The sequence below is a fragment of the Metopolophium dirhodum genome, chromosome 1, assembly GCF_019925205.1.
Source record: "Metopolophium dirhodum isolate CAU chromosome 1, ASM1992520v1, whole genome shotgun sequence".
NCBI classification, from domain to species: domain Eukaryota; kingdom Metazoa; phylum Arthropoda; class Insecta; order Hemiptera; family Aphididae; genus Metopolophium; species Metopolophium dirhodum.
In genome coordinates this window covers 10502377-10520895 of record NC_083560.1, presented here as the reverse complement: position 1 = coordinate 10520895, position 18519 = coordinate 10502377, and the positions used below count along the sequence as shown (strand labels likewise).

At 28.9% G+C, this 18519-nt stretch overlaps 4 long non-coding RNA genes across 5 annotated transcripts; all 4 read right to left on the bottom strand.

Moving 5' to 3' along the window:
- Positions 1–1679: 1679 nt before the first annotated feature.
- On the bottom strand, positions 1680–6578 carry LOC132936259 (uncharacterized). Its single transcript, XR_009663434.1, has 13 exons — positions 6413–6578; positions 6100–6328; positions 5853–6032; positions 5073–5205; positions 4821–4920; positions 4646–4738; positions 4213–4349; positions 3670–3789; positions 3095–3231; positions 2245–2346; positions 2035–2173; positions 1853–1943; positions 1680–1788 (listed from the first exon to the last, which is right to left on the bottom strand). It is a non-coding gene; the product is annotated as an uncharacterized LOC132936259 (long non-coding RNA).
- Positions 6579–9437: 2859 nt separating this feature from the next.
- Positions 9438–11612, bottom strand: LOC132936260 (uncharacterized). The gene is made up of 6 exons (XR_009663435.1): positions 11436–11612; positions 10871–11050; positions 10338–10576; positions 9943–10033; positions 9740–9876; positions 9438–9675 (listed from the first exon to the last, which is right to left on the bottom strand). It is a non-coding gene; the product is annotated as an uncharacterized LOC132936260 (long non-coding RNA).
- Positions 11613–14033: 2421 nt separating this feature from the next.
- On the bottom strand, positions 14034–15679 carry LOC132936736 (uncharacterized). 2 transcript variants are annotated; one of them, XR_009663534.1, is made up of 6 exons: positions 15384–15679; positions 15104–15267; positions 14875–15040; positions 14695–14808; positions 14294–14510; positions 14034–14229 (listed from the first exon to the last, which is right to left on the bottom strand). It is a non-coding gene; the product is annotated as an uncharacterized LOC132936736 (long non-coding RNA). The 2 variants fall into 2 exon arrangements; XR_009663533.1 differs by having other exon boundaries at positions 14875–15267.
- Positions 15680–16763: 1084 nt separating this feature from the next.
- LOC132936737 (uncharacterized) lies at positions 16764–17401 on the bottom strand. Its single transcript, XR_009663535.1, has 3 exons — positions 17235–17401; positions 16915–17150; positions 16764–16830 (listed from the first exon to the last, which is right to left on the bottom strand). It is a non-coding gene; the product is annotated as an uncharacterized LOC132936737 (long non-coding RNA).
- Between the last annotated feature and the right edge of the window lie 1118 nt (positions 17402–18519).

The window sequence follows — 18519 nt, the reverse complement described above, 5'->3', positions numbered from 1 at the left end:
GTTATTATAATTGTAAAGTTCGTGAAGATCGTGTTTTTCAGAACAAAAATCGGACAAAGTAAACTATTTTCAAATTTGTTAAAACCTAAGGTATTTTGATCTAAAATTGACGGCAGTAGCGAGGCCTCTTAACTGTGGTACATTATTGTGGGTAGGTATGTTTGATCCACTCATTATAATAATATATTGTTGTATATACTGTACAAAAATAAAATATTATGATAGTATAATTATTATTGTACACGTCGTATAAACCTAACACTATGAATTGTTTATTGCATTGTTATACAATTATATTCATATTTTAATTACATTGTAAAACAATTACATTTAATGCTGAAAATTGCATTGAAAATTTTAAAATAAACTAGTGATGAATTAGTTAAAAAAAGCTATGCACTACATGTAATAAAAGTACATTCCCTATAACTTTAAAGTTCTATTTGGATATAATATAAAAATTCAACTAATGTAGGTGTCAATAAAATTAGGGCTAATTCAATAAATGTTATATTTTTCCAAGCAATTAATAACCAATTTATATATTGACCATTATGTAGGTAAGTATCTAATTATTAGGTAATCAATAAAAATTATGAATCCTTATATTTTTAAAAATTCATCATAAAGATGGTTAGGGAAAAGTATTTTTCATCCAATGAGCAACTTATTTGCGGGCGTGCCTGACCAGTTATGGTATTATATTAATATGTTTATTACATATGTACATCTATAATACACAACATGTTTATTGTTTATTTATTTCAGTAATACACATATTTGTTTTGCGCTTGAAAAAAAATGTACAATGGCAATACTAAAATATTGAAGTATAAATTGTTATTGCCTTATAGATTGGTCCTGGATTAGTGATTTTAAATTTTAAAACCAGTTTTGGGCCCATGAAATTGGTACAAGTTGTCACACCAGTCCATTAATTCAAAAAGTTGTACATCGTATCTACTGTCCAGTGTATTTGTCACTGTATGCTTCAATAGTTTTATTTATGAAAGCTCCGATGGTTGGTTTAGTCAGTTTAGTGTTAATTACTATTGTTTTATAATTTTCACTAATGAATACTAAATTATTATGTATTTTATGTTGTTACAGTGCGAGAGATGTAGTCATTTGGAACCACAAGAGTTACATTGAAAAGCTTTTAGTTTCAGAACAAGAATCAACACTCTTGGCACATAGAAAACGGTACAAACAATTTTATAGTGCCAATAGTATACAATTTAGTAACAGAAAGGAAACAATAGATTGGTAAATTAATATATTAATTTTGATTTGTCTGTTTATTTTCTTCTCATCAATGGAGAAACACAATATTCTGAAAATGTCAAGTCGTAAAAAATATACAAATACCTAATTCATGAATTATGTTAAATGAGAAAATAATTGTGAAATTGTGAAATTGTGCTCAGAGTAGTACCAATGTTTCTGTGAATTACTATAATGGATTTCAATTCTCTAGAAATTAGCTATCTATGCTGCAGCTGAATTAAAATCTGGAAACCGCCTCTATGCACAACAATCAGATCACAAGTGAGGAATTCCAAAATAATTTAAATAACAATTAAACTATAAATACAACAAGTATTAATTTAAAAATAAAGTTTTCTTATAATTATAAATAAGTCTTAGACATATAGTTTTATTCAAAAAAATGATTCAGAGTGCAATTGAAGGTAATTGGTGTTTGCTTAGCCTTCTTCCAAAGAAGTTTGTATTTTCTTGTTGAGAAGTAAATTCCATGAATGGGAACGGGTTTGACGACCAGTAAACCTATAATTTACATATTCAATAAAATTTGATAGTTAATATTACTATGATCAATAAATGTACATACTTTGTATGTATGCATATGTAGGACACCACAAATTTATTAACAGCCTACATCTTCAATATAATATATCTTTTCACAGCTCATGCCAACCATTCTGAAAGGTGAAGCCAGGTTTGTCAAAAAATCTTGTACAATAGTTACAATATCACAAATTTAAAAATTGGATACTTGAGTGATAAGCTTACATAAGTGTGTGTGAATTAGACATTATTAAGTATCTAAGGCTTTTCTGGGCGAATGAAAAAATCATCGACTGTAAGGTCTCCATATCCTTTATTCGTCTGTTTATTTTCTTCTCACTCATCGTCGGAAAAACACAATATTCTGAAAATGTCAAGTTTTAAAAAATATATAAACACAACAGAAATGCATGAATAATGTTAAATAAATTTTACTTCTTAGATAAGATTTACTAGTCGTGCTCAGAGCAGTACTACCAGTGTTGCTGTAGAAATGATTACCGCCATTATTTCCTTCTATTTTCGTTTTTTGGAAATCTATATTTGTGAACAAATTAGCATATTAGACTGACCCTATATTATTAAGAAATATAAACAGTACAACTAAAAATTAAAATGAAAATGAAGGTAATGTGGCAAAGCGATATATTGGATGTTTTACTAAAAAGAATACACTTATGAATATACTCCATGATATAGATCAAATATACCCCATGTTAGCTCTAATATTAGAGTGATAAGACATGATATTATAATCAAACTTAAAAGCAAAATTAATTTTTTAGCATCAGAGAAGTACCAATGACCCTGTAAATTACTAAAATTTATTTTACTACTGTATCCCAGACAAATGGTTAGGATTAAGTTTTGAGAGCATTGTTTACAATCACTTATTGTGAAATAATCCGCAGATTGATGATTTTGTTCTAAGACATATGATTACAACTCTATACGAATGTAGTCTGTATTTCTGTTCAAATTTTAAATATCTAATCAAACGATTCAAAAGTTGGTAAACAATAAAATAATATTATGTTGTTGTGGTTAAGTTAGGTTATCACCACAATACAGGGAGTATATATCTACGGTCCCCTTGCTGCGGTTGGCGATACCAAATTCTAACGAGCAACATGCAAATATGAGTACAGACAGTACAGTAGATCAAATTTTCTTCATGTTAGCTCTAATATTAGAGTGATAAGATATAATATTATAATCAAACTTAAAAGCAAAATTATTTTTTAAGCATAACATCTAAAATTGGATACTTGAGTGATATACTTACCTAAGTGTATGTGAATTAGACATTATTAGGTTTCTAAGGATTTTCTGGTTGAATTAAAATCATCAGCTGTAAGGTCTCCATATCCTTTATTCGTCTGTTCATTTTCTTCAACCTCGTCGTTGGAGATATACAATATTCTGAAAATATAAGAAAATATAATCAGTACAACTAAAAATGAAAATGAAGGCAATTGGGCAATGCGATAGTTTGGATGTTATACTAAAAAGAATACACTTATGCATGGTAATTTCTTACTAAAATGAATGAATACAACTCTGTACAACTAAAGTCTGAATTTTTGTTTTTCTAAAAATAAATGCAGTTGATAACTGTATATTATCAACATTATTATCAATTAGGTATGGGATTTGTTAAAATGACAGTAAACAAAGAAGACTTATATTTTTAATGTGATTCCATTAAAATGTCTTATCCCCTATAGTTAGCTCAAAAGAATAAAATTGTTTTAAAAATTGTATGGTGTATAGAAAATTCTAAAAGAACTGATTTATACCCAATGTATTTGAAAACACCTATGAATTTTCAATTTTTACCTGTCATCCAACTATACATACTTTTATTTCAGAAAAGATACTGAAGTCCAAACTAGTTACGTGTTTCTTTGCAATTTAGATATGTTGAGGCCCTCATCTGTGTTATTGAAATTGGGTTCCTGCTCAGCTAAATTGTATTGCCTAAAAAATTAAAACTTTGTTAAAAAATATGTCAGTGCATCATTTGTTTTCTCTCTTTGAATAACGAGCAACATGCAAATGTGAGTACGGTAGATCTAATTTTGTATTGTTAGTTTTAATATTAGAGGTGATATGACATGATATTATAATCAAACTTAAAGACAAAAATATATTTTAAGGAACCTTATAGAGAAGCACAAAGCACTTATTTGTATTTTATTTTTGAAACAAGTTATGATTATATTAAGATATTAATAAATAATTATTTATTTATCAATTTATTTTGACTAAACAGGCTGAGGCCTTTCTATATCCAAATATATGTCCACTCACACAGTTATTGATTATATACAATGTGTCTCGTGAACTGGTAGGTATGAGAGTTTAAAGCACACTAAAATAGCTTTAAAATAAAAACCTTACATAAGTGTATGTGAATAAGACATTATTAAGTTTCTAAGGATTTTCTGGGTAAATTAAATTCATCAACTATAACGTCTCCAAATCCTTTATTCGTCTGTTCATTTTCTTCAACCTCGTCGTTGGAGATATACAATATTCTGAAAATGTAAGAAAATTTAATCAGTACAACTAAAAATGAAAATGAAGGCAATTGGGCAATGCGATAGTTTGGATGTTATACTAAAAAGAATACACTTATGCATGGTAATTTTTTACTAAAATGTATGAATACAACTCTGTACGACTAAAGTCTGAATTTTTGTTCAAAATTTCAAATAATTATAATTAACTAGTGATTCAAATGTCGGTAAACAAAAAAATAATAATATTATAGTGGTGAGCCATCACCCTGTATACTCTTTTTCGTGACGACTTTCCTGACGAACACACTTACCTGGCCGTCATGCACGTCTCGAGCATTTGTGCAATTTTTTGTCAGCTAACGACCGGCAACATCACGCTCCATCCTCGCCGACATTGATCATTTCTGGAGACAACAAAAAGCTTAATAGAGCTCATGTTCATGCCAATCATTTCGACAGGTGAAGCATTAATCAAAAAATCTTTACAATAGTTACGATTTCACCAAAGATATATGTGATAACAGCTGGAGGTTGCTTGTGATCCAATTGTTTAGAATAAGACACAGGCAAAATATGTGTGTAAACTCTAAAATCATTATAATAATAAAATATGTTTTTAGTAGGTAATTTTGAGCAGAATATTTTTAAACTAAGATTTAATTTTATAAATAATTTGCAATAACCATTGCTTGAAAAAAAATTTAAATTTAAAATTGGATACTTAACTGATATACTTACATAAGTGTGTATAGACATTATTAAGCTTCTAAGGCTTTTCTGGATGAATTAAAATCATCAGCTTGTAAGGCCTCGAAATTCTTTATTTGTCTGTTCATTTTCTTCAACCTCATCGTTGGAGATACACAATATTCTGAAAAAGTCAAGTTATAAAAATACATAAACACAACAGAAATTCATGAATTATGTTAAATTAATTTTATCTCTTAGATAAGAATTACTAGTCGTGCTCAGAGTAGTAGCAGTGTTGCTGTAAATTATTGAAATTCTCTATCCCAGACATGTGGTTTGGATTATGTTTTGTGACAGCCTCTGACCATAATATCAACTATTTACTGTGCCTTGTTTATAATCACTGATTGTAAAATGATTACCGCCTATTCTGCTCCAGATAGAAAATTTGTAATCGTTTAGTTCGAAATTTTAAGCAATTATTTCCTTCTATTTCCATTTTTTGAAAATTTATATTTTTGAAAAAATTAGCAAATTAGACTATATTAGACCCATATTATTAAGAAATATAATCAGTACAACTAAAAATGAAAATGAAGGCAATTGGGCAATGCGATAGTTTGGATGTTATACTAAAAAGAATACACTTATGCATGGTAATTTTTTACTAAAATGTTTGAATACAACTCTGTACGACTGTAATCTGTATTTTTGTTCAAATTTCAAATAATCATGATTCACTAGTGAATCAAATGTTAGTAAACAAAAAAATAATAATATTATCTGTATACTCTCTCCTGTGACGACTCTTCCGACGGACACACTTACCTGGCTGTCACGCACGTCTCGAGCATTTGTGCAATTTTTTGTCTGCTAACGACCGGCAACGAGTAGCAACGTCACGCTCCACTCTCGCTGACATTGTTCGGTTCTGGAGACAACATCGTCGTCTACAACTGCAGGGGCACAGCGCAACACGACCGACACCTTCATTCAAAACAGAATTTTCTGAAAATGTCAACTTGGTAAAAAACATATAAATACCTAATTCATGAATTATGTTAAATGATTTTACATAGAAGCTATTAGTCATGCTCAGAGTAGTACCAATGTCACTGTAAATTACTAAAATTTATTTTTCTTCTCTATCCCAGACAAACGGTTTGGATTATGTTTTGAGTGCATTGTTTACAATCAGTAATTGTGAAATTATCCGCAGATACTATGTCAGGTAGAAATTGGGATAATCATTTAATTCAAAGTTGTTTAGCCATTATTTCCTTCTATTTTCATTTTTTGGAAATCTATAGTTGTGAAAAAATTAGCAAATTAGACTGACACGATATTATTAAGATATATAATCAGTACAACTAGAAAATAATACTTACAAATTAAAACTAACATAATGTGGCTAGGCGATACTTCGGATGTTTTACTAAAAACAATACATATATGCATGGCGATTATGTAATAATATGTATGAATAGAACTATTAGAACTCTGCACGACTGTGGTCTGTATTTTTTTGTTCAAATTTCAAATTATTGCAATTCGGGAGTGCTTCTAACGTCAGCAAACAAAAAAATAATAATGTTATGTTGTTATTTATTTGATAACAATTATTATTATCATAGTTCGTGATAAGTCACAATGATTATCAATCGGAGGTACTTCTTGCCGGTCGGTGGCGGGCATTACATTTTACCGAAGACCGAAACTTCGTGAACGCAGGTTACTGCCTGCTCCACGACCCGCGATTTAAGAGGTAACACGGGCGTTTTATCGTCTCAGTCTTATATAGCAAATTTATGCTCTGTGTGATACTTTTTTATTTTTTGTGTCTTTGTGCACGATACGTAGTCGAGATAACGCTTCGCTTTTCATCTTTTTCGGAATTATTACGTGAAATAGGTTTTGGTTTTTCGTGTAAGTGACAGTCAGATCCGTACTGAGCTATTTTTTTATCCTGAAGCAGAACTTAAGCAATGCGCCCCCTGGGTTTTGGGATTGACACACTCACAGCTTTTAATATTATTAATACGATTCGGAATAATCTGAAATGTTGCAATTAGGTTTGTATTTATGTTTCTATAGAAAGTATGGCTATGCTTGACAATCTCTCCTGAACCATTGTAGATCTTAAGTATGTTTTTATCAATTTAAGTTTACTGAAACTCCTTTCACATGTTACGTCCCAACCGACGTCGATATATACCTCGACGCAGAAATGAAATACGTGATGTACTAGGTATGATGAATGTTTATTATCGTAGTACAAAATTACAATGTTAGAATATATGGTGTAAAAGAGTGGTGTCACGACTCAAGATAGAATTTAAACTGTGAGTGGTGTTACGACCTGACTCTGAATGTCCCTAACCGTCTGAAGAGCTCTTGTCCTGGGCTTCTATATATATGATTGTGTCCTTTGGAGTGGGTGGTTGTAGTAGTGGCTAAGCTCAGTCATGAGACAGAGTCCGGCTCTCGAATTTGGTATGCTGGGTGACTCGCAATTGAGTATAGTCCACAATTTAATATTTATGGTCCATACATTATTATTTATTTGTATAGATATAATCATATAAAATAAGTAATAATTATTATAATAATATTAATAATAACAAAAAATTCAAATTTTATTTGATCAAACACTTCACAATATTATAGCCAATAGTCATACTATAACACATTATTGTTATGTTTACTTAAGAAACAATATCAATATCTGTAAAAATAATTAACTGACAATCAATAACTTATTTGAAGCTAGACGAACAACAATATACCAATATGTATTTTCCCACATCGCGATAAAATGTAATGCATTACATTCAATCTAGAGTTATCTTTATTACCTATTGGCTATAATAATATGGACAGTCCATTTTATTGATTTCAGTACTCGTTTATTATTTACAGAGTTAACATAGAGTAATCTATTACAAATATTATAAAAATGGACGTAATTATTTATTATATGTTAAGTGAAAAGGGAAATATTCTTTTAGTCCATAATAATTATAAATTTTATAAGAAACACACTGCGACAACAAATATATGGATGTGTGTTAACACCAAGTGCTGTTCTAAATAATACACCGATAATGTATAATTAGTTGAAAATAAAAATACGTGTTTTGTACCCACGAAGAAGAAACTACCTACTCTAAATCAGGAAAAAATAAGTAATTTTTGTAAAAGAAAAGCAGTAGACAGGGTTGTTGAAAAACCATCAAAAATTATCAGACGAGAACTTACACAACATACAAATGCAGGTAACTTTTTAATGTCTGATATGGAGCTAATTTCCAGAAATGTACAAAATGCTATAGCCAGTTGTTATTCCTTAAATACCAAAGTCAAGAAAAGAAGTTCATAATACTTTGAGTTATATTGATGTAAAAACAAATAGAGGTGAACATTTTATTTTTGAAAATTACGATTTAAATGAGATTATTATATTACGATATCACAAATGATATGTGTGATAAAAGCTGGATGTGGCTTTTGATCCAATTGTTTAGAACATGACACATGCAAAATATGTGTGTTAACTCTAAAAACATTATGATAATAAAATATGTTATTAGTAGGTATTTGGAAAGTAAATATTTAAATTTTTGAGCAGAGTATTTTTTATTAAGTTTTAATTTTATTATTAACGTTGAAATGTAGTAATAACCATTGCATGAAAACAACCGTTAAGTGTAAGTCATCTACTTAACAACAACACATAGAATATGGACCTGAGAGATATAAGTAATATGATATTATGTATAAAATAAGCAGTTCATCTTAACCAGTACCAATAATTAAGGTGTAGAACTTATTATTTTGTATCTATATGAAAGTTTAGATGTTCACATGATTGCACACTTCAATAGAACTTTATTTTGTATCAAGTTGCCACTTAATCGCAAAGTCCCAAAACCGTTCAATTACCAGTACAACCTAACCGTATATTATCAACATTATTATCAAATAGGTATGGGATTTGTTAAAATGACGGTAAATAAAGAAAACTTATAATTTTAATGTAATTCCACCAAAATGTCTTAAACTCTATAGATAGTTGAAAAAGAATAAAATTGTTTTAAAAATTGTATGGTGTATAGAAAATGCTAAGAGAACTGTTTTGCCCGATGTATTTGAAAACACCTATGAAGTTTCAATTTTTACCTATCATCCAACTATATTTACGTTCCTTTCAAAAAGATACTGAAAGCCAAAGAAAAGCACTAAGCATTTAATTTTATTTTAGTTTTAAAACAAGTTATGGATATTTTGAAATATTAACATATAATTATTTATTTATCAATTTATTTTGACAAAAAACAGGCATTTCTATATTCAAATATATGTTCAATCACACAATTATAGATATTATACAATGTGTCCCGTGAACCGGTGAGTATAAGAGTTAAAAGCACGGTAAAATAGCTTTAAAATAAAAACCTATTAACAATATTCTTACCCTTAAGTTTCATAATTCGCTCCAATATTGTATGGCTTCATCTAAGTTGGCAGAATTATCTTCATAAAAGTCAACGTCTGAAAAATTGTCAGGATATTTGATCGACTTCCTAGTTGCTTGTAAGTGGTACATTGTATATTTCAGTTTTGAAAATATAAGTATAATCCACTGAATGAACTAAAAACGATAAACTATTAAGTAACTTTTGGTTTTGGCAGACAGTAATATGTAATATACTTACATAAGTGTATGTGAATTAGGCATTATTAAGTTTTTAAGTATTTTCTGGGTGAATTAAATTAATCAACTGTAACGTCTCCAAATCCTTTATTTGTCTGTTCATTTTCTTCAAACTCATCGTTGGAGAAATATAATTTTCTGAAAATGTCAAGTTGTATAAAATATCTAAATACCTAATTCATGAAATATATTAAAAAACCTTACCTCTTATGCGATTTACTAGTCGTGCAATTTAAATATGTTGAGGCCCTCTGTGTCATAGAAATTAGATTCTTGCTCAGCAAAATTGTATCGCCTAAAAAATGAAAACTTTGTTAAAAATATGTCAGTGCACTATTTGTTTTCTTCCTTTGAATAACGAGCAACATGCAAATATGAGTACAAACAGTACAGTAGATCCTATATTGTTCATGTTTGCTTTTATATTAGAGTGATAAGACATAATATTATTATTATTTTTTAAGGAACCTTATAGGGGTAACACCAAAGATTTATTTGTAATTTATTTTTAAAACAAGTTATGTATATTTTAAGATTGGTGAGAGTTTATAGCACAGTAAAATAGCTTTAAAATAAAAACCTTTCAACAATATTCTCACCTTTAAGCTTCATAATTCGCTTCAATATTCTATGTCTTCATCGACTTTTTAGTTCCTGGTTAGGTTAGGTTAGGTTAGGTATATTTGAGTGATATACTTACATAAGTGTATGTGAATTAGATAGTATTAAGTTTCTAAGGGATTTTCTGGGTAAATTTAATTTATCAACTATAACGTCTCCAAATCCTTTATTTGTCTGTTAATTTTCTTCAACCTCATCGTTGGAGATATACAATATTCTGAAAATGTAAGAAAATATAATCAGTACAACTAAAAAAGAAAATGAAGGCAATTTGGCAAGGCGATAGTTTGGATGTTATACTAAAAAGAATACACTTAGGCATGGTAAATTTTTACTAAAATGTATAAATACAACTCTATACGAATGTAGTCTGTTTTTTTGTTCAAATTTCAAATAAGCATGATTTATTAGTGATTCAAATGTCGGTAAACAAAAAAATAAGAATATTATAGTGGTGAGCCATCACTCTGTATACTCCTCCCGTGACGACTCTCCTGACGGACACACTTACCTGGCCGTCATGCACATCTCGAGCATTTGTGCAATATTTTGTCTGTTAACGACCGGCAAGAAGTAGCAACGTCACGCTCCACCCTCGCCGACATTGTTCGGATCTGGAGACAACACCGTCGTCTACCACCGCAGCGGAACAGCGCGGCATGAACAACACCTTCATTCAAAACACAATTTTCTGAAAATGTCAATTTCTAAAAATTATATAAATACCTAATTCATGAATTATGTTAAATAATTTTACATAGATGCGATTTATTAGTCGTGCTCAGAGTATTTTTCTTCTCTATCCCAGACAAACGGTTTGGATTATGTTTTGAGAGCATTGTTTACAATCACTAATTGTGAAATGATTACCGCAGATACTATCACAGATAGTATTTGTTCTGTGATACTATGCCAGATAGAAATTAGGATGATCATCTAATTTTAACATGTTTAGCCATTATTTCCATTTATTTTCATTTTTTCGAAATCTTTAGGATTGATCAATTAATTATAAAATTATACTGACACGATATTATTAAGAAATATAATCAGGACAATTAGAAAATAATACTTACAAATTAAAACTAACATAGTGTGGCTAGGCGATACTTCAGATGTTTTACTAAAAACAATACACTTATTCATGGCGATTATGTAATAATATGTATGAATAGAATAGAACTATTAGAACTCTGTACGACTGTGGTCTGTATTTTTGTTCAAATTTCAAATAATTGCAATTCGCGAGTGCTTCAAACGTCGGCAAACGATAAAATAATAATATTATGTCGTTATTTATTTGATAACAATTATTACTATCATTCGTTCGTGGTAATAGTGATAAGTCAGAATGTTTATCAATCGGAGGTGCTTCTCGATGATAAAGTAGGTGATTCAATTCTTTATTCAATATTATTGTATCGCTGATAATACAGAATGGTATCACAGAGACGTGCATAGATAACAGTGACGTCACGGATATGGATCCGACAAAAATTTTTTCCTGCGAAGAGACATTCGTCTTCTCGCCGGCATAGATAATATTATCTATATTATATTATCTATGCTCGCCGGTCGGTGACGGGCATTACATTTGACCGAAGTCCGTAACTTCTTGAACGCAGGTTACTGCCTGCGATTTAAGAGGTAACACGGGCGTTTTATCGTCTCATTCTTATACAGCATTACAGCAAATTTACGCTCTACGTTTTTATTTTGTGTGTCTTTGTGCACGATAAGTAGTCGAAATAACGCTTCGCTTTTCATCTTTTCCGGAATTGTTACGTATAATCGGTTTCGGTTTTTTGTGTAAGTGACTGTCACTAACAGAGCCCTAAGCAATGCGCCCCCTGGGTTTTGAGATTGACACACCCACAGCTTTTAATATTTTTAATACGATTCGGAAAAATCATAGTTAATAATAATAAAATTAATATACAATAAATTATTATTTACAACTAATTTTCCTCGCTTTTGTGTCAGCAAATTTGTTAATAACTTCATCATAATCTAATTTACTAGCGGTTTATGTTCCTATAGAAAGTATGGCCATGCTTGACAATCTCTCCTGAACCATTGTAGATTTTAAGTAAATGTTTTTATCAATTTAGTTTACTGAAGCTCCTTTCACATGAAGCTGTTTTGACGGGCATTTAGAGATAAATCCTTATAGCAATTTCAATATTTGGATACTATTCTTTTAGTTTATAATCGTGAATCATTTGTAATAAATCCAAAAACGTTACTGATTCAATACTTTAATTTGTTGAGTAAAAAAGCGTGAAAATGTAATGCAGGACTCCAGATATATTGTTATGATTGCAGTTGAAAAATATTAAAACACATAAGCACAATTTTTTTTTTATAAGCATTTAAAGTTCAAATTTTGACAAAATTTATCAAATTTAAAATTTACTTATTATTTTGTAGTTAAAAATTTATAAAATGTTCAACTTTTATAGCTAAGGATTGAAAATTTAAAACAAGATTCCACGTAAAAAGGTTAAATATAATTGACATTATTCACAATATTATCATCAAATATAATTATTAAATAGGCTGTCTGACCGTTTTTGATCAGAATCGTTTTTCTTATGCAATGGTAATATATCACTGTATTCTAATTTAACACTATCCATTAGTCATTACAGTGACCCACTTGTAACCTACTGTACAGCAGAGACGCAGAGTGGCATTCACTTACCCACTATTTAAACAAATTTAGGTTGTTAGCGTGGTTGTTTAATATGTAATTTCCTCCAAATTTGGATATAAAATAACTTAGAATATAAAAAAAAAAACTGAATTATATTTTTGAGATTTTTGGCTAGAGAATAACCTACTTACCTATAACCTTGTTTTAAGTTTTCAATCCTTAGCTATAAATTTGAAAATTGTATGCATTTTTAACAACAATATCATTTTTAATCTTAAATATGATAAATGTTTTCAAAATCAAACTTTAAATGCTTATAAAAAAAAATTGTGCCTATGTATTATTAGTATTTCAAATTCTTTTTAACCAATATATCAGGAGCCTTGTGTTAAATTTTTACACTATTTGACCCAACCAATAAAATTTTATTGATATTTATAGAAAAACTTATGGTATAAATCTCAAGTGTCAACGGTTATTCGTTTTTTAATTACAACCAATAAAAAATCGATACATGAGAAATCGAGTGAATATATCCAATGTTTTAAAAATTTGAATTTCAAATGCTAATAAAAACTTAATTTGACTTTCTTATAAATATTTTTATTTTGATAAAGCTAGATAACCTTATAAAGAATCTTGTATAAAATTGCAAACATTGAAAACGCATACAAATCCGAGCTCTAATCATAGTAAAATATGAATAAAAAACGGTAAAACTTAAGTTAAAAAGTTTAAAGCAACATATTGATCATAATATTTTGTTTAAAGTTCTGTAATATCCATAGACATAAAAAACAAAATTCTTTTATATGCCTATAGTTATATCTTATATTATATTATAATTATTTCATTCTACTCACTAAGATTTTCTTATTTAGTATGTACAAATAACTTCTACAAGAATAACAATAAATTAAAACACATTCGTCATATATTTCTAAATTTTACATTACAATAAAACTATAAATAGGACAAATATGAAAAGTAAGATGGTATAATTTATTTAGAATTTAAATACATTACATGTTTATAATAAAATTTAAAAAAAAAGTTTTCTTATAATGATAAATAAGTCAAAATACAAATACAATCAGGATTCAGAGTGCAACTGAAGGTAATTGGTGTTCGCTTAGTCTTCTTTCAAAGAAGTTTGTTGTTCCTTGTTGAGAAGTAAGTTCAGTGTGGGGGAACGGGTTTGACAACCAGTTAACCTATAATTTACATATTTAATTAAATTTGATAATTAATATAACTATGATCAATAAATGTACGTACAGTAGGACACCCCGATACTTTTAACAGCGTATCAGCAACATCTTCAATATAATATATCTTTATATGCTCATGCCAGCTATTCTGACAGGTGAAGCCAGATTTGTCAAAAAATCTTGTACAATAGTTACGATATTACAAATGATGTGTGCGATAAAAGCTGGAGGTGGCTTTTGATCCAGTTTTTTAGAATGAGACAGGCAAAATATGTGTGTAAACTCTAAAATCATTATAATAATAAAATATGTGATACAATGTTTTTAGTAGTTATTTGGAAAGTAAATATTTAAATTTTTGAGCAGTGTACTTTTTAATTAAGATTTAATTTTATAAATAACTTTGCAATAACCATTGCTTGAAAAAAAATTTAATTTTAAAATGGGATACTTGAGTGATATACTTACATAAGTGTGTATCACCATTATTATGTTTCTAAGGCTTTTTTGGATAAATTAAAATCATCAGCTGAAAATCTTTTATTCGTCTATTCATTATCATCGTTGGAGAAACACAATATTCTGAAAATTTCAAGTTATAAAAAATATACAAATACCTAATTTATGAATTATGTTAAATGATTTTACCTCTTAGATGCAATTTACTAGTCGTGCTCAGAGTAGTACCAATGACGCTGTAAATTACTAAATTTATTAAAACTACTCTATCCCAGACAAATGGTTTGGATTATGTTTTGAGAGCATTGTTTACATTCACTAATTGTCAAATAATCCGCAGATTGATGATTTTGTTCTAAAACATATGAATACAACTCTGTACTAATGTAGTCTATATTTCTATTCAAATTTCAAATACTTAATCGAATGATTCAAAAATCGGTGAACAATAAAATAATATTATACTGTTGTGGTGAGTTATCACAATAATAATCTATGGCCCCCTTGCTGCGGTTGGTGACACCAAATACTTTATTTGTCTGATCATTTTCTTCTAACTCATCGTTGGAGAAACACAATTTTCTAAAAATGTCAAGTTTAATTAAATTAATTTTACCTCTTAGATATAGTTTACTAGTTGTGCTCAGAGTAGTACTAATTTGATAATTAATATTAATATGATCAATAAATTTACATACTTTGTATGTACGCATGTATTGATGTAGGACACCCTGATGTTTGAAAAACAGCCTATCATACATATCTTCTGTATAATATATCTTTTCACAGCTCATGCCAACCATTCTGACACGTGAAGCCAGGTTTGTTCAAAAATCTTGTACATTAGTTACGATATCACAAATGATACGTGTGATAACAGCTGGATGTGGCTTTTGATCCAATTGTTTAAAACAAGACACATGCAAAATATGTGTGTAAACTCTAAAAACATTATAATAATAAAATATATGAGACAACGTTATTGGTAGTTATTTGGAAAGGTAAATATTTAAATTTTTGAGCAAAATATTTTTTAATTTATATTTAATTTTACTATTAACATTGAAAACTAGTAATAACCATTGCTTGAAAACAACCGTTAATTGTAAGTCACATCTACTAAACAATAATATATAGACGATGGATCTGATGTTCATAATGTTCACACGATTAAACTTTAGAAAAAAAAGAACTTTATTTTGTATCAAGTTGCCACTTACTCGCAATATCCCAAAATACAGTTCAATCGTCATAACAATCAGATCAATAGTAATGAGTTCTAAAATAATATTTTGTTTCAAAAAATAAATGTAGTTGATAACCGTATATTATCAATTAGGTATGGGATTTGTTAAAATGACAGCAAATAAAGAAAACTTATAATTTTAATGTAATTCCACCAAAATGTCTTATCCTCTATATTTTATTGAAAAAGAATAAAATTGTTTTAAAAATTGTATGGTGTATAGAAAATGCTAAAAGAACTGATTTGCCCGATGTATTTGAAAACACCTATGAATTTTCAATTTTTACCTGTCATCCAACTATATTTACTTTCCATTCAGAAAAGATACTGAAGTCTAAAGAAAAGCACCAAGGATTTATTTGTATTTTATTTTTTAAGCAAGTTATGGATATATTGAGATATTAACATATAATTATTTATTTATCAATTTATTTTGACAAAAACAGGCCTTTCTATATTCAAATATATGTCCGATCACACAATTACAGATATTATACAATGTGTCTCGTGAACTGGTGGGTATGAGAGTTAATAGCACAGTAAAATAGCTTTAAAATAAAAACCTATAAACAATATATCACCCTTAAGTTTCATAATTCGCTCCAATATTGTATGGCTTCATCTAAGTCGGTAGAATTATCTTCATGAAAGCGAATGTCTGAAAAATGTCAGCATATACATCCTAGCTCCTTGTATGTGGTACATCATATATTTCAGTTTTGAAAATATAAGTATAATCCACTATATGAACTAAAAAAAAAATAATAAAATCTTACCTACATAAGTGTATGTGAATTAGACATTATTAAGTTTCTAAGGATTTTCTGGGTCAATTAAATTCATCAACTTTAACGTCTCCAAATTCTTTATTTGTCTGTTCATTTTCTTCAAACTCATCGCTGGAGAAATATAACTTTTTGCAAATGTCAAGTTGTAAAAAATATTTAAATACCTAATTCATGAATTATATTAAAAGACCTTACCTCTAAGATGCAATTTACTAGTCGTTCTCAGAGTAGTACTAATGATGCTGTAAATTACTAAAATTTATTTTACTACTCTATCCCAGACATATGGTTTGGATTATGTTTTGAGAGCATTGTTTACAATCACTAATTGTGAAATAATCGGCGGATACTATACCAAATAGAAATTGGGATAATCATTTAATTCGAACATGTTTAGCCATTATTTCCTTGTATTTTCATTTTTTGGAAACCTATAGTTGTGAACAAATAAGCTAATTAGACTGACTCCATATTATTAAGAAATATAATCAGGACAACTAGAAAATAATACTTACAAATTAAAACTAACATAATGTGGATAGGCGATACTTCATATGTTTTACTAAAAACAATACATTTATGCATGGCGATTATGTAATAATATGTATGAATAGAACTATGAGAAATCTGTACGACTGTGGTCTGTATTTTTGTTCAAATTTCAAATAATTCGCGAGTGCTTCTAAACGTCGCGTCGGCAAACGAAAAAAAAATAATATTATGTTGTTTTTTATTTGATAACAATTATTACTATCATAGTTCGTGGTACATAGTGATAAGTCACAATGATTATCAATTGGTGGTTACTTCTGGCCAAGGACTAAGATTTAAATTTTAAATTTAAGTAAGACGTAACACGGGCATTTTATCGTCTCCGTCGTATAAGATCACATTCTTTTTGGTTACGTTTATAATATGATAACGTCCTTATCACTAATTGGTGGTCCATTTGTATATGGTTTATTGGTTTCTAATTAACTTTTTTTGATTTATTCATAATTTTATTAGTTAACTCTTACTTAAAATAGTGTTTTTTAGTTATAACGTTGTAATTATGTCGATTAAATTGAGTAACCACGCTCGTAGCTTAACTGGGGACGTTCAGAAACGATATTTAGAGAAAATACAATTGGTAAATTCTCAAGATCCATATTTGTTGAAAGACAATAATAGTATACTTTGGACAACAGATTTGAACATAGTGCCTTCAATTTCTTACCCTGATATTTTTAACTACCTGGTATTGAGTAAAAGTGCTTACATTAGAAGAATTCAAAGCCTACAAAAGTCTGGATGCATATAATTTTTTTGTTAGTGGTTGGGTTTCAAATGTCAAATGGACTGTGATAGATAGCTTATTATAGCTATGTTCTTGTAGTTGCTCAAGTAAGTCAAGTATAAGAATGCAGTTCTGTGTTGTAAAGATTAATTTAAAAAGTATATAAAGGTTTCTGTTTCTCTTTACATACTTCCTGGTTATATAATAGTATATTCTATAATCAGAGATGTGTTGTGTTGACTAAAAATGTAACAACAGTTCGGTTTGGTGTAAGTATAATTCTACCCAACTTTAACTGCAGATCCTAAGTTATTTTAGTATCACTACTTGTTTTAAAACTACTTGGCAGTTGGCACACCACTTCTTTACAACATTCGAAAGATAATAGATTACAGAGGTGCCGAAAGTTGGTTTTACCTATGAAACATTTCATACGCAAATAAGTGGATGGGTGGGTTACTACAATATAAATGAAGGTAAACACCTACTTTTTTAAACAATTATTACTATTTATTTATGCA